Here is a 15544-nt window from a genome sequence, read left to right on the forward strand (position 1 = left end):
AGGGTGGCTTCCAGGGGCTGGGGAGGAGCACGGGGAGTCAGGGTTGATGGGCCAGAGTTTCAGTGTTGCAGGATGAAAAGGGTTCTGGAGATGGATGGATGGCTGCACAGCAACGTGCGTGTACTTAACGCTACTGAGCTGTATACTTAAAGATGGGTACATCGGTAAATTTTATGTTATGCATATTTGCCACAGTGGAAAAAAAAAAGCCAGGCTGGGTGTGGTAGCAATTTACCATTCCACAGAAGAGCTAGTTTCAAGAAACCAAATAAAACCTAGGCAAAAATACAATTATTTATAATTTGTATTCGATTGTATACAGACAGTTCATACCAGACAGAAGAAGACAGATAAGACTTGAAGTGTGGGGAAGACCTCAGTGCCCCGGGCCCCCAAGGCTGCACAGGGGCTGGTCTGCACCCTGCCTGTGCCCTTTCTGCCACTGGTGGGAGAAGACAGAGGCCGAGAAGAGCTATGTCACTGCACCTCGAAATCCCGGAGCAGGTTGGGCCCTCCCCCACTTTGATTTTCTTTGATTTTTCTATCCTAGGGATGAAGGTGATCTATTTTTAGTGTAGAGGCTGGTATAAGGAGTTGCTATAGCGACAGCTGGTGGTTACAAACCAGGTCCTGCTATAGTTCCCAGTCATGAATAAATCCCAAGGCTGAGCCCGAGGAAGCAGGCAGCCTCAGAGATGGAGCTCCCTCTCCACGGGGGTCCCACCTGCTATCTTCGTGGTGTGTCCTTCACAGGCAGCATCTAAGTCCTGCTAGTGGGGAAGCAGCTCAGGATATGGGCACTGCCCATCAGAGGAACCGAGGGCTTTGGCAGAAATGCATGCTGAGCCTCAACTACCAGATGAGGCAAAGCACCTGCATGTGTGCAGAGCCGGATGGTGGCAGAAGAGGGCTGGCGTGCAGGGCGCCAGGTTAGGAAGCCTGGGGAAGTGAAGACACAGCACCTGCTTACAGAATCACCAGGGAGGCAGGACACTCACATACACACACACACGTACACACAGAGCTTATACCACATTATTTACTATGGCTGCGTGCGTACCCTACTACCAGCAATCTTAGTACGAGTCCAACAGAAAGGCACACCAACGCACAAGAGTGCCCATGAGAGCACTCTGTCACAGCCCCGACTGGAAACCATGGTGTCCATTAACAACTGGACTGATGCAGGAGTCGTGGTCTGTGCAGACAGTGGAGGGTTCTGCAGCAATGAAATGGAGTTGGTGAACTTCAACGCCGCGCGCAGGCACAGCTGCATCTCACGAAGTGCAAGTGAAAGAAGCCAGATTAAAAAAAAATCATGTAAATTCAAAACCAGACGATGCCAATCTTGAGGGGAAGTAGCTGGGAGAGAGTGTGGGGAGCTTCTGGGGTGCTGGCTACACAAGGGTGTTCAGTTTGTGCAAATTTGTCATCTATGATCTGTGCTCTTCTCCACATGCTTATACTTTAGCAAACTTTGCCTTAAACATTTTTAGAAGTTAGCACGGCATTGTTGGCCAAGTATCAAAAAGGTGATACTGGCCAGGCGCAGTGGCTCATGCCTGTAATCCCAGCACTTTGGGAGGCCAAGGCGGGCAGATCACCTGAGGTCAGGAATTCAAGACCAGTCTGACCAACATGGTGAAACCCCGTCTCTACTAAAAATACAAAATTGGCTGGGTGTGGTGGCGTGCGCCTGTAATCCCAGCTACTCAGGAAGCTGAGGTAGGAGAGTCGCTTGAACCCAGGAGGCAGAGGTTACAGTGAGCCAAGATCGCGTCATTGCACTCCAGCCTGGGCAACAAGAGCGAAACTCTGCCTCAAAAAACAAAACAAAACAAAACAAAACAAAACAAAACAACTGATACTCAAAGGTATTTGGTGTTGGTGGGCTTTGAGGCAGACCTGCCTGTGGGGGATTGGGACCTCCAGGAGGAGGCAGGGCCCTACACCCCTCCAGGCTGTAATGAGTGCAGGGGCAGAGGCATCCAGCCATCGAGGTGGGGAGGACCCCAGGTGAGCCACCAGCAGCCACGGGAGCCCCGTGGTGGAGGAAGGCAGGCTGGGGCAGCGGGAGACCAGAGCTGGGGTGCCCCTGGGCAGGGACTCTGGAAGGGCTAGGAAGCTGAGGCTGATCACCCTCCAGGCTGGCGCACCTCGGGGATGCCTGGCCCACGGTTGCCCGCCTGGAGACACAGGGGTTTGCTCCTTTTTTCTGTGCTGCCAACTGGACATCCTTCCTCAGGGTCACTGGCCACAGCTGCTCAGAGGTCACTCCAGACTGCAGCCACTCCCTTTCCATCAGCCTTAGCTGTTCTGTGATCAAAACAGGGCTGGCCAGGCCCAGGAGTGAGAAGGAGGGAGGGAGGAGGGGCCTTCAGGCCCTGTATCCCCTGGGAGGTGCAGGGCAGCCCGGGTCAGCAGCTAGAGTGTGGGTGAGGAACGTGGCAGAGCGGGGGATGTTCTTATGCTGCTACACGAGGGGGGGCCTACCTCACGGGAAGCCCCCTAGTAAAGAGTGACCATCACCCGTGGGCACCACTGCTGGGAGGTGGGCTGAGGGGCTCCTCCTCTTCTGCCCATCTGCTGCTGCCAGGTGTCACTGACACTTCTCTTGGCCTCTCTGGGCCTCAGTTTCCCCATCTGTAAGAGGGGAGCACCACCTGTACCACCTACTTTACTTGCCTTAACAGAGTTATCAAAGGTAAAAACATAGTAGAAGATGCACCATGTGATATCATCAGTGGCTGACGGTGGCGTTGACCCAGGCCAGCACTCATGGCCCTGGCCATATTCTGGCCTCAGTCTCCCTTCCCTAAATGGCCTTCCTCTGCATCCCTAAATGAGGGACTCTATGTAGCCCCCAGTCCTGGCCTGGCTGCTGCACAGCCTCTTCCCCCTCAGGTCTGTCTCTCAAGGCACAAGACGCAGCACCCCACATGTGGCCTGGGCTGGAGTCGTGCCAGCCCACAGGGATGGGGCTGCCGTTGCCAAACGGCAGGAGGTACAGGGAGGGCCACTCCAGGAGTCCCTCTCTCAGGGACAGTGGAGGAAAAGTGCGGCAGAATCTCTGGAAGACAACTGCTCACAGGACAGACCGCTCTCGGCCCACGCATGGCAAAGCCTGTAGCTCTCCCACACCACAGTCTCATGACGCTCCACCCCTGCTCAGACCCCTTCCCCAGCCTGGCAATCAAGGGTTTCTAGAGCCTGGCCTTGTCTTCTCTTTCTGGACTTTTCTTTGACTGCCCCCCTCCCAGGTCTCTACCCATTCAACCTTACCTACGAGGCCCAGCAGAGATGTCATCCCCAATCTCACCAAGTCCCAGAACACGTCACATCAACAGCTGTTGCTGGGGCCTTCTCTTCAGCCAGGTGTTCCTTAACCCCCAGCTAAACTGAAAACTGCTATGAGCCATGTCCTGTAGGTCTTCACTTCATTTGCAGCGCCAGCCTGACATAGGAGCATAATAAATAGATTTATCAGACTGAGCACTCTGCTGGCGTTTGGCTTATCCGATGGCGTGCATGCAGTCAGATACGTGTCACGAAGGCACCAGGTTGATAAGGAGCCCCTCCTTCATGGACTACTTCCAAGCTAGACACAGGTAACCAAAAGGCCAGTCTGAAGTTCACCATGCACCTGCAGCTGAAACGGCATACCCATGTCTCCAGGGCTGAACTCTTCTCAAACTAAGTCATTTAAAAGTCCCCAGAGAGGGATACGGTAATTTCAAGAAAATGATCTGTTTGAACACTGATATGGTCTGGCTGTGTGTCCCCACCCAAATCTCATCTTGAATTGTAATCCCCATAATCCCCACATGTCAAGGGCAGGACCTGGTGGGTGATTGGATCATGGGGGAGGTTTCTCCTATGCTGTTCTCATGATAATGAGTGAGTTCTTACAAAATCTGATGATTTTATAGGTATTTGACGGTTCCTCCTACACATAGGTTCTCTCTCTCACCAGCCACCACGTAAGACGTGCCTCTTCCCCTTCCCTCCATGATTCTAAGTTTCCTGAGGTCTCCTCAGCCACGCAGGACTGTGAGTCAATTAAACCTCTTTCCTTTATAAATTACCCAGTCTCGGGTATTTCTTTATAGCAACATAAGAACTAATAGATACACTAAGGCATCAACAGGTCTAATTTTATTTTAGTCTAAATTTGGAACATCACAGTTTTCTGAAAGTGAGTCTGCTTGCAGTGCAGTGAACACACAGCTCTAGGTCACATGGAAGGGGACAAAGGTCCCTGGGGTGACCTCAGAGACCAGCCTCATCCCAGTCCTGGCAGCCCTCACCCTGCACGTCATCATACTCAGTCTAAAGGAGCCGTGACTACACATGGGGAGAAGCTCAACACCCCAACCCCACTTCACCCCACCTCACTCGTTCAGTCATCAAGTCATGATTAAGCACCTAGTATGGATCAAGTTCTGTGCTAGGCTGTATCAGTCAGGATTAAGTTTGTCTGCATTTAACAGGAGAGTCCAAAATTAAAACAGCTTAAGCAAGATATTTTTCTTTCACATAAAAGATGCCTGATAGGTAGGCAGTCCAGGACCATGATGGAATCTTCACAGTGGTAACCCAGGCACCTATCTTTTTCTCCACTAACCTCGGCATGTGCCTTCTCTTCTCAGCAGTCACTCTAAGGTCCAAGGTGGCTGCTGGAGCTCCAACCATCACATCTACACCCAAGACAAGGGGAGAAAAAGTGACAAAGAGGGACTCACCTCTCTCTTCTTTTAAGAGGCTTTCCCATAAGTCTCAACAGCTCACTGAACACTCAGTCCCATGGCCACTGGGCCACATGCACTGTCACACAACACACAGCAAAACCTGGGGTCTTGCTATTGAAGAAGACAGGGAACATGAATGTGGATAACAAACAGCAATCTGGCACAGGCAGAGGGAAGAATGAGACAGTCACCACACCCGAGGAGTTTAACGAGGTGCCCCCGCTAGACTGACCTGACGCAAGTTATCATTTAACTGCAAAAATGGCTGGCACAGTGGCAGGTACTGGGGCACCCGGGAGAGTCTGGAGACACCGGGAGGGGTGGTGGACTTGGAGGAGGAGGGCAGCAGGAAGGGGCTTCAGGCCAGGGGAAAGCACACTCGGCCCCGTCCTCCTTTGCGACCTTCTTAGACCAGTGCGGAGCTAGAAGGGTCCCCTCTCAGCTGAGCCTCTCCTGAGCCTCTGCAGATGCCTGGGGGCGCTGCTGGAATCTCGGCCCCAGCACTTAGCACCCGAGCAATGCGGAGGTGGAGCAGGGACCATGTTGGGCCCAGGAACCCTGGAAGGGCAGCTGTGGGCCTGATGTCACTGAGAAAACCCACTTTGCCCTCCATCTGCTGCCCTTAACCAGCCCCTGCCCGTCAGGCTGAGCCCACACTTACAAACCCAGACTCATTTCCATAGGTCAGGAGCAGGGACACCCTGGGAGAGGGGTGTGACTCAATAGGGACCTGCTGAGGACACACCTGTGCTGTCTGGGCAACTCCTTTAAGTGGCCCCCATCTACCAGGCTGCCCCCGCTGCAGGAATGTCCCCAGGGCTGTGTTCCCACTACTCCGTCCCCTCCCTCCTGCCACGGCTGCTTCGCTTCTTAGGGCCTGCTCTTGCCCAGACCTCGACTGGCCTTGGGGCTTGTGTGTCCCCCTACTGCCTCCACGGTGCACCCTCTATTCCTGTTCATGGACACAGGGGAAGCAAGACTTGTCCTATCAGGCACCTACCCCGGATATGGATTTCGGCGCTAGGAATATGGTGTGGAACCAGGACGACAACCAGGGAAAAGAGCACAGAACTGAAACTCCAGGCAGGGCTGGGGGGCTCAAAACCAAGCCGGAGTCAGAGTGGTAAACTGAGGGCCCGCTGGAAGGATTCTTGGTATCACAACGTCTCTTCTGTACTTTGCCAGGTTCACAAGGTGGTGCCCCATCCTCATTGGGCCCTGCGTTCAGCCTGGCCACGCCTTCCTGTCACTCTCATCCAGAGAGAAGGCCACCATTTGGTGTGTCCCAAACTCTAGGCAGCACTGGGTTATGTTTGTACCCATGGTAGCTGAGTAGTTTTCAGAATGCCTCCACCCTCGTCGCGATCCCTGACCCATCCTCCAGCCACTGTCAGAGCGGACTCCGGGTTCCATGAAGCAGCATTAGCAGCGAATGGGAGACAGAGGCACCCACAAGCTGGCTGCTGCCGCTCGCACTGGTGTTTTCTGCAGCCTGGAGCTGGGTTGGGGAGGACCTGAGGCAGCCCAGCCAGCAGCAAACGGCCCTTTAGCTCGGTCTCAGGCGTCAGAGGCATCCCCAGGCCACACAGTAGGTGTCCTTTAAAGAAAGGGAACTGGCCTCATCTTGGCTGAGAAACGCATCCCCGGAGGAGAAGGCTGAGCTGCTGGGGGCGTGAGGCCCAGAGGAGAGCCCAGAGCATCTGGGCTTAAGGATGCCAGCGCCCCCTCCCTAGGCTCTCCCTGCCGGGAGACTTGGCTTGGCTCAGAGGAAGGCGGACTCCCTAGCCAGCCGGAGCCCAAAACACTCAGAAACGAAAGGTAAAGAGAATAAGTGAGCGCTGTGGGAACGACATCTTGCATGAACTCTATTTTCTTATTTTCTGCGTTCTTGGTGCTCTGGCACCTTGGGGCCCTGCTGACTGGGGAGCGACAGGTGCTCCCAGGGTCAGCCAGTTCTTAGAGATGGCAAGGGGCTCGCTGGAAGCCCACCTTTCATGTGCAAACCAACCAACCCAGAGCCCGTGCCGCCACTCACCTATCTAGCTCTTACACCCAGGAGGCAATGCTCCCTGCCCGATCATCCCAGGGCCCGGGACCAGACAACTCGAGACAGTTCCCACACCCAGAGCCCGCCGAAATGATCCAAACTCACCAGTTCTAAGCCTGGATACTCTGCCTTGTTGTCCCTTCAGATACCACAACAAAGACTCTGGCCGCATCCTTGCCTCACTCCTCTGCCTCCTGACGGACCCTGCTGATTCCCCGGGCCCCTCCCCTGCCATGGCATGACATGACCCTTGATAACTGTGAGTAACAAGCTATCTTTTTCACGGCAGCTGTCTCCCGATCTGTTGGCCTCACCACACCTGAATAATAAAACCTCTGTTTTAGAACACATCTCCCCATTGTCCATACCAGGCAGCTAACTTCCTTTGTTCTGAGCTGGCAGACATTAACATGTTCTAATACACACACACACACACTCTCAATAAATTGCTTGTCAGGCAGGGCACGGTGGCTCACACCTGTAATCCTAGCACTTTGGGGGGCCGAGGTGGGCGGATCACTTGAGGTCAGGCGTTTGAGACCAGCCTGGCCAACATGGTGAAACCCCGTCTTTACTGAAAATACAAAAATTAGCCAGGCTTGCTGGTGTATGCCTGTAATCCCAGCTACTCGGGAGGCTGAAGCAGGAGAATCACTGGAACCTGGGAGGCGGAGGTTGCAGTGAGCTGAGATTGCACCATTGCACTCCAGCCTGGGTGACAGAGCGAGACTCCGTCTCAATTAAAAAAAAAAAAAAATTGCTTGTCAGCATAAGTGCTTCAAGGAAAACATGCATTTAAATCTAACAGAGGATTTTTGGAAGCCCTGGATGGAGCCCGCCCTGCTGACACGGCTTCCCAGGGCCTCCCTTTCCCTAGTGCTGGTTACCGAGACACAGTCAACACTAGGCCACTAGGAGCCCAAAGCTCAGAATTCAGCCGTCAGGGGTATTGTTTTCTGGCTGTTTCAGGCTTGTCTCCTGCACAAAGCAGGAAATGTCTGGAAGGGAGGAACCAGACATTATTTGGATGATGGACACGAAAGCTACGGAAAGGCTGAAAATACGTGAAGCTGAGCCCCAGCCGTGTAATCATTTATTTGCTGTTCATTGATGAACTCACTAGCATTAGCTGATCTGTTATCTCTTCCAGCCAAAAGTGGGGCCCAGCCAAGCATCTTAGTGATGTGAGTCATCAAAACTTCCTCCTGGGTCTGCTTTGAGCCCCACCTTCCTCCTCCTGCAGTAAATGCTCTTAGCCTCGGGGCCCTGGGGCAGACACCCGGAAACTCCCTCAGCAGCCTGCTTTCCAGAGGCCACTGCGCTGCTCAGCTCCGGGGGCCGTCCTCTGTGGATCGCTCCAGGCCCAGCAGAGTGTTTGACCAGGGGCCTGACCGGGAGGGGAGACACCACCTCCTGGGGACTTGCACCCCAACCAGCACCACTGTCATGAGACACCTGGAGGCCAGCAGTCCCCAGGGCCCCGGGAACACACAGCAGCACCAAAGACTGCCTTGGCCCTCAGGGAACATTCACGTTGATTAATGCTGAGAGCACTTGGACTTGACCTATTTTTTTCTTCTCAATCACTAAAAGACAAATTATTACCGCAGGGCAGAATTCATCTTGCTCTCTGAATGTACCAAGTGCTCATTCTCATCTGGAAGTTGGAAGCCCGGGTGACCATCCTTGGGTGCCAAGGCTCCCTGGGCCCACACACATGCCCTGAGCAAGGTCCTGTCTCACGGGATGGGGGTGACAGAGCAGCAGGGGCTGGCCAGCACCCAGCCAGTCTGCAGCCCCAACCCCAGGTCACCAAGCCATGGTGGCTTCTCTATCACCGTCCAGAGTCACTATTTTAAAAATACACCCCCTTTTGAATCTCCTTTCTCCCTGCTTCATTATTTACCCCTTCAGGCTCTGAAATCTTTCCCTTTCGTCTTTGGACACTTTCAGATGCTGCAGTCCTGGAATTGTTTGTCCAGTGTCCAGCTTCTCTGCTCGGAACCCGGGCTCTCCAGAGGGCGGCTGCTCCCAGAGCCATGCCACTGTCATGACAGCTCACCTCTCACAGCCCTGATGAGCGCCCCTGGGAGAGCACACACCTTGCTGACACCCCACCAGCGCTCAGCCCTGTCCACAGGCGATGCCCACCTGTTCATGGGGATTTAGTCTTCCTGACTTAGAGCAGCAGCTCTGGGTGACTGGGATGGGGGCAGAAAAGGGAAAGGGGCACTTGACCGTGACATCCAAGGACACGCACCAGAGCTGCTTTGCTCCCCTGCCACCCTGTGAGGTGACAGCTGCCTGGCCTGCTGAGTGACTCCGGGAGTCCTCGGGGAGCAGCACCTCCGGGAGAGCTGGGCCACTTGTCCAGGGTTCCACCAGGCAGCGCTTGGTGACAGTGACGTAGGGAGAACAGGCAGATGGGTTATGAGCTTTTCCAGGCATGGATGAGAGTGGGGCGGACACGGGGTGGCAGGCAGGCCTCACCGAATCCATGGCTGGGAGTGGAGAGTCCTCAAATTGTGTGAACACTGTCCCATCATTCCAAACGCCTCTACTCACTGGCTACAGTGTCCGAAATCCCCCAAAGACCCATCCTCACAAACAAGGATGCTGCACCCCTAGGAGTCTTCTGTTTGGACACATCCAGCAGAACAATGGGCACCAGGGCTGGACGGTTTTGGGTGGGAACTGGCAAAAGGAGAGGTGGGTGGGGCCGGGGAGGGCATTGGAGCCCAGAGGGGTGGGGGGAGGGACAGGCTCAGCCCCAGCTGTCTGGCACATAATAGGCTCTTAATAATGGGCTCAGCCCCAGCTGTGTCTGCACTCCACTTGGGCCAAGACCCCCGAGGGCCTTCATCTCAAGCAGGTGCGATCCAGAGCCCTCTCATGGTCCACAAGAGGGGCATACACTGGCTGCTGTGCCCGGCCTCAGCCTCATCTCCTACCTGCCAGAGACAGGCTCCTGTGGCTCTGCCTCCTGCCGTCCAGCCCCGCAGGCCTCTCGGAGTCCCTAGAACACACCGCAGGCTCCCTCCTGGGGACTGGCCTCTCCAACTCTCGGAAGGGTCCGAGCACAGGCATCCACACAGCCCTCTCCCCATCACCCACAGAACCGACCCCTCGCCCTGCCTCCATGGCATCACCACCACCTGACCTGGCAATGAAAACACGTTTACCATCGAAACAAGGCAGACGCAAAAGGACAAACACTATGTGACTCTATCTCTATGAGGTCCCTGGAGTTATCACATCCATAGAAAGTAGAATGGTGCTTGCCGGGGCTGGGGTCACGGCAGTGGGGAGTTAGGGCTTAGAAGAGACAGTTTCAGCTGTGAGTGATGAAGAAATGGCAGGTGGTAATGACTACACAATCATGGGAATGCACACGTGAAATGGTGAAGATGCTAAATTTGTATTATGTACATCTGACCACAATTAAAATCCCCTCATTCATCTGCCCACCTTCACCAGGCCGTGTGGCCCCGAGGGTGCACGCATCTCTCACTCACTGCTGTCCCTAGTGTGGGAACAGCAGCCGGCACAAAGACCCTGAGGACGCAGGTGAGAATGGCAGAACCTGTCATTGTTAACCCTGGAAGACAGATGCTTTTATACTATTCTCCCTACTTCTGTATTCTTTTGAAAATTTCTGGCCAGGTGTGGTGGCTCACATCTGTCATCCTAGCACTTTGGGAGGCCAACGTGGAGGATCGCTTGAGCCCAGGAGTTCGAGACCACCCTGGGCAACATAGGGAAACCTTGTCTCTTTTTAAAAATAAATTTAAAAAGTAAAATAAAAAGAAAATTTCTATTGGAAAAAGGCAAGCATATATATTTGGAAATTTCAGGGCAAAACCAATAGAGATACCAGCAGCCAGGCCAGCAGATGGGTGCCAGAGGCAGTGTGAGGACTGTGAGGGGTGGGGAGGAGCAGGGGGGCTGGATGGGGGCGGGAGAGACCGCAGGCTTGACTTCTCAGCCCTATCCCTCTGCTGAAGTGAAGAGCACGAGATGGTCCCCACAGGGCCATACTCAGCCAAGGGCAGGAGAGCCATGGCACGCGGTATTGGGGTGACCTGAATGTTGCTGGACCAGGAAGGATGCTGGCGTTCTGGTCAAGAAGCCGTTGCATAGTCATGCAGTCATGCAGTGTGGGCTCATGGAAGGGGAGGTAGGTATAAGGGCCAAGTGTCCTCAGAGGATGTGGTCTCCAGTCTGGGACCCTGGGCACACAAGGATGAAACACCAGCTTCCTGACACACCCCTTGGACTCCTGGCTCCAGTGCTGGCCTCAGAAATGAGCCCTTAAGACGCTAAATGGTTTTTATTTAATTATTGCCCTATAATTGCAGAGGGTGAAAGCACTACTACAGTCGTTGCTCTTTGATCTGATTAGCATAATCCTTTCCTAATCTTCCTTCTACATTTTTATTATTGTTGCCACATACCCTTTGTCGACATAATCTGGATTTCTCTTTGCCAAAGAGGCTGAAAGAAAGGCTTAGCCAAGCTCGTCACTTGTCTAGTGCCTGGAGCCTGAAAGCTGGAGAGGTGGGGAGCTTCCCTTCTGTGCCAGACATGGCCTTCCTGCCTGGCTCTGCAGCTAGAGGGATAGGGGCTGAGCGCTCCTGAGTCAGAGCTTCCAGGGGGCTCTGTCACAAGGCTGGCAGCTGAACATTTCCAGCGAGAGCCATGGGCTTTCCAGTGGAAATGCCATCCACAGCAATTACAAATGGACCTGGTGATTCCGGGGGCTGCAGGGCCTTGATTTGATGGCGGAGAGCTCTGTGTGTGTGTGTGTGTGTGTGCGCGCGCCCAGGTACATGACATGTGTGTGCGAGTGTGTATCTCCTGACCCGGGGAACCGCAGGGAAGCCGCCAGATGAAACAGGGTGCACCTCGTCCCTGGGGAAGCGGCTCCACGCTGAGTTAAGGCAGAGGAGCCCGTGGTTCCTGGAAAAGACTGACACAGCCACAGAGGAAACCCAGTGGATGGGAGGGACTGCCTAGGTGGGTTTCCTGTGGAGAGGAGGGAGGAGAAGTCAAAGACAGGGATTTCACGAACGTCACAGAAGCTTTCTCAGGGAGAAGAGGCCTCATCTAAGATTTTTGTTTGTTTTTTGAGACAGTGTCTCACTCTGTCTCCCAGGCTGGAGTGCGGTGGTGCAATCTTGGCTCACTTCAACCTCTGCCTTGTGGGCTCAAGTGACCCTCCCACCTTAGCCTCCCCAGTAGCTGGGACTATAGGTGCACACAACCACACCCAACTAACTATTTTTTGTAGAGAAGGAGTTTTGCCATGTTGCCCAAGTTGGTCTCAAACTCCTGGGCTCAAGCACTCCTCTACCTGCCTCAACCTACCAGTGTTGGATCACAGGCATGAGCCACAGCACTTGGCTTTTTTTTTTTTTTTTTTTTTTTTTTTTTTGAGACAGGGTCTAGTTCTGTCACCCAGGCTGGAGTGCAGTGGCATGATCATGGCTCATTGCAGCCTTGACTTCCCCAGGCTTAAGCAATCTTCCCAACTCAGCCTTCCAATTAGCTGGGACTACCGACATGCACCACCACGCCTGGCTAATTGTCGTATTTTTCATAGAGATGGGGTTTGCCACATTGTCCAGGCTGATCCCAAACTCCTGGACTCAAACGAGCCACGTACCTCCGCCTCCCAAAGTGCTGGGATGACAGGCATGAGCCACCGAACCCAGCCCTGAGAGTCTATCTCTGGGAATAACTGTATGAAGGAGGGGGCGTTGCTGAGAGGGAATTTAAAACACAAAACCCTGAAGCAATCCTTCCTGGAGAACAGGGAGCAACCCTGGGCTGGAATGTTTTCCAGCTATCACAGAGCCAGCGGTTTTTATGGAGAACCTGCGATGCTACAAGGCCTAGGGTTACAGCTACAGACCGAGCTCCTGAGATATCGCCCCTGTTCACGAGCAGCCAGATCACAGAAAAGGCACCCAGGGTGGTTTTTTTTTGAGACAGAGTCTCACTGTTGTCACCCAGGCTGGAGTGCAATGGCTTAATCTCAGCTCACTGCAACCTCCGCCTCCCGGGTTTCAGCAATTCTCCTGTCTCAGCCTCCCGAGCAGCTGGGATTACAGGCACCTGCCAACACCCCCGGCCAATTTTTGCATTTTTAGTAGAGACAAGGTTTCATCATGTTGACCAGGCTGGTCTCAAACTCCTGACCTCAGGTGATCCACCTGCCTCAGCCTCCCGAAGTGCTGGGATTACAGGTGTGAGCCACCGTTTCCGGCCTTCAGGGTGGTTTTCTAGACAGTGATCATTCAGCTGGGTCTTGAGAAATGCGTAAGGTTTAGACAGGCACAGGCTTGGGAGGGAGGGCTTGGTCAACACTCTTGGACTGTTTTTCCTCACTCAGTGTATCCACACCCAACACTATCTGTGGGGCACAGGGCTCCCGCCTCCCACCCAGCCTAGCTCTTGGCTGTTCTCACTGACACACTAACCAAAGTCAGACATACTATCAACCCAGGTCCCTGGGCCCCAGCCCACTAAGAGGAGCCTTAGCCTGAGCGGGGGCTGTGGCCTCTAGCTGCTTCCCAAATTCCAGAGGAAGGCTCTGGAGGGACCTCCGATTTTCTTGACCCTGTGGTCAGAGCTTGCATCTGCATCCAGGCTCTTACAAAACTTGGTTGAGATGTAAACATTGTTTTTGATCTCAGAAGCGTAGGAGACAGGATGACAGCCAACCGTTAAACACAAGGGGGGAAGCCACTGTCTGGCACATAATAGGCTCTTAATAATGGGCCTGTCCATCCCCATTAGCAAAACCAGATTTTTAGTTAATAATAGGTTCTGGTTTAATTCTACAGTAGATAAGTGTTTATTACTTTATTACTTCAATAAAAGTCATCTTTTTAGACCATGTCAGTGAGTCTCCTGTCTAGGATTCCATCCCTCCTCTCCCTGCTCAGGGCTGGGCGTCCTATTACTGTGCACAGTCACCTTTTTTTTTTTTTTTTTTTGAGGGTCTTGCTCTGACTCCCAGGCTGGAGTACAGTGATGTGATTAGAGATCACTGCAGCCTCCCCTCCCAGGCTCAAGCGATCTTCCCACTTCAGCTTTCTGAGTAGCTGGGACCATGGATGTGCGCCACCATGCCTGGCTAATTTTTTATTCTTTTGTAGAGAGAGGTCTCATGATGTTGCCCAGGCTGGTCTCGAACTCCTAGGCTCAAGCAGTCCTCTCACCTCAACCTCCCAAAGTGCTGGGAATGCAGGCTTGAGCCACCACGCCTGGCCTACATTCACCTACAAGTGATCCCCCAACCTTAGCCTCCTGAGTAGCTGGAACTCTACTCGATTAGACGCTGCTCTCTAGTTCTCTTTATGGGCCTTTCTTCTTTACAAGATTGAACACTTTCTGGGTTCAAGAACTGCTGTCTCCTTCACCTGCTCTCCCCCGAGGACTCAGCACGATCTGAGCCTGCAGACGCTTCCAGGAGTGCTGCCTGAAGTGGATGTAGCAAGAAATACAGGCAGATTTTAGATTTACCTTTTTCTGCTATTCCAGTTTTCATTTACAGTTTCAGAAGTTTTGCCAAAGTCACCTCCCTGTTACACATAATGACAATATTTTTCCACTTAGCACTTCACATTCCAGTCAGGGGACATGGCTTCATGCACCCCCCCAAGCCCCTCATCTTTACTCATCCCCTGGGCTGTGTCTCCCCAGCCCTGGTGAAACTGAGCTGATAAATAACAGCACTGGGGTGGGGGTCCTGCTATTCCATCTTGCAGTGGGCTCTTCAGGAATAACCTATGCCATGCAAGCAGTAATGCTGGTAATGGGCTGACTCTGATTTGTTTTTTTAGATAGGGTCTAGCTTTGTCACCCAGGCTGGAGTGTAGTGGCCCGATCACAACTCACTGTAGCCTCGACCTCCTGGGCTCAAGGGAGCCTCCCATCTCAGCCTCCTGAGTAGCTGGGACTACAGGCACGTGCCACCACGCTCGGCTAATTTTCAAATTTTTTTGTAGAGAGAAGGTCGCATTATGTTGCCCAGGCTTGTCTCAAGCTCCTGGGTTCAAGTGATCCTTCGTCCTTGGCCTTCCAAAGTCCTGGGATTATAGGCTCAGCCTAAATCTGACTTTTTTTTTTTTTTTTTTTTTTTTTTTTTTTTTGAGGCAGAGTCTTGCTCTGTCGCCCAAGCTGAATGGCAGTGGTGTGACCTGGGCTCACTGCAACCTCTGCCTCCTGGGTTCAAGCGATTCTCCTGTCTCAGCCTCCCGAGTAGCTGGGACTATATGCGCACGCCACCACGCCCAGCTAATTTTTTGTAGTTTTGGTAGAGACAGGGTTTCACCATGTTGGCCAGGCTGGTCTTGAACTCCTGACCTCAGGTGATCCGCCTGTTTTGGTCTCCCAAAGTGCTGGGATTACAGACATGAGCCACCGCGCCCAGCCTCTAATTCTTAATAAATGAAATCTGACATCTAATTTTGAGTGGGCAGGTCTTAACCAGGTGTGGAGCTAAGAAAGCTTTGGAATCGACCTGTGTGGCTGCAGACAGACAAGGGCAAAACCCACTCCAAGTCTGCAGGTCCTTGAAAATACTGAACCACAGATGCTTCACCACCTGTTCCACTTGCCCTGACCCCATCCTCCTGCACATGGAGGAGCTGCAGAAGTTGCCAGAGACCAGGGAGACCACAACGCAAGCTTCTCCCCACGGGGCACAAATTAGGCAGGTGTTTCCCCTCCCACATTAGCC

At 53.2% G+C, this 15544-nt stretch overlaps 1 protein-coding gene across 9 annotated transcripts in view; it reads right to left on the reverse strand.

Annotated features, from left to right (window-relative positions):
* PRKAG2 (protein kinase AMP-activated non-catalytic subunit gamma 2) overlaps positions 1 to 15544 on the reverse strand; it is a 329233-nt gene that overhangs the window by 171307 nt on the left and 142382 nt on the right. The gene's annotated exons all lie outside the window — the stretch shown is intronic.

The sequence above is a fragment of the Pongo pygmaeus genome, chromosome 6, assembly GCF_028885625.2.
Source record: "Pongo pygmaeus isolate AG05252 chromosome 6, NHGRI_mPonPyg2-v2.0_pri, whole genome shotgun sequence".
NCBI classification, from domain to species: Eukaryota; Metazoa; Chordata; class Mammalia; order Primates; family Hominidae; genus Pongo; species Pongo pygmaeus.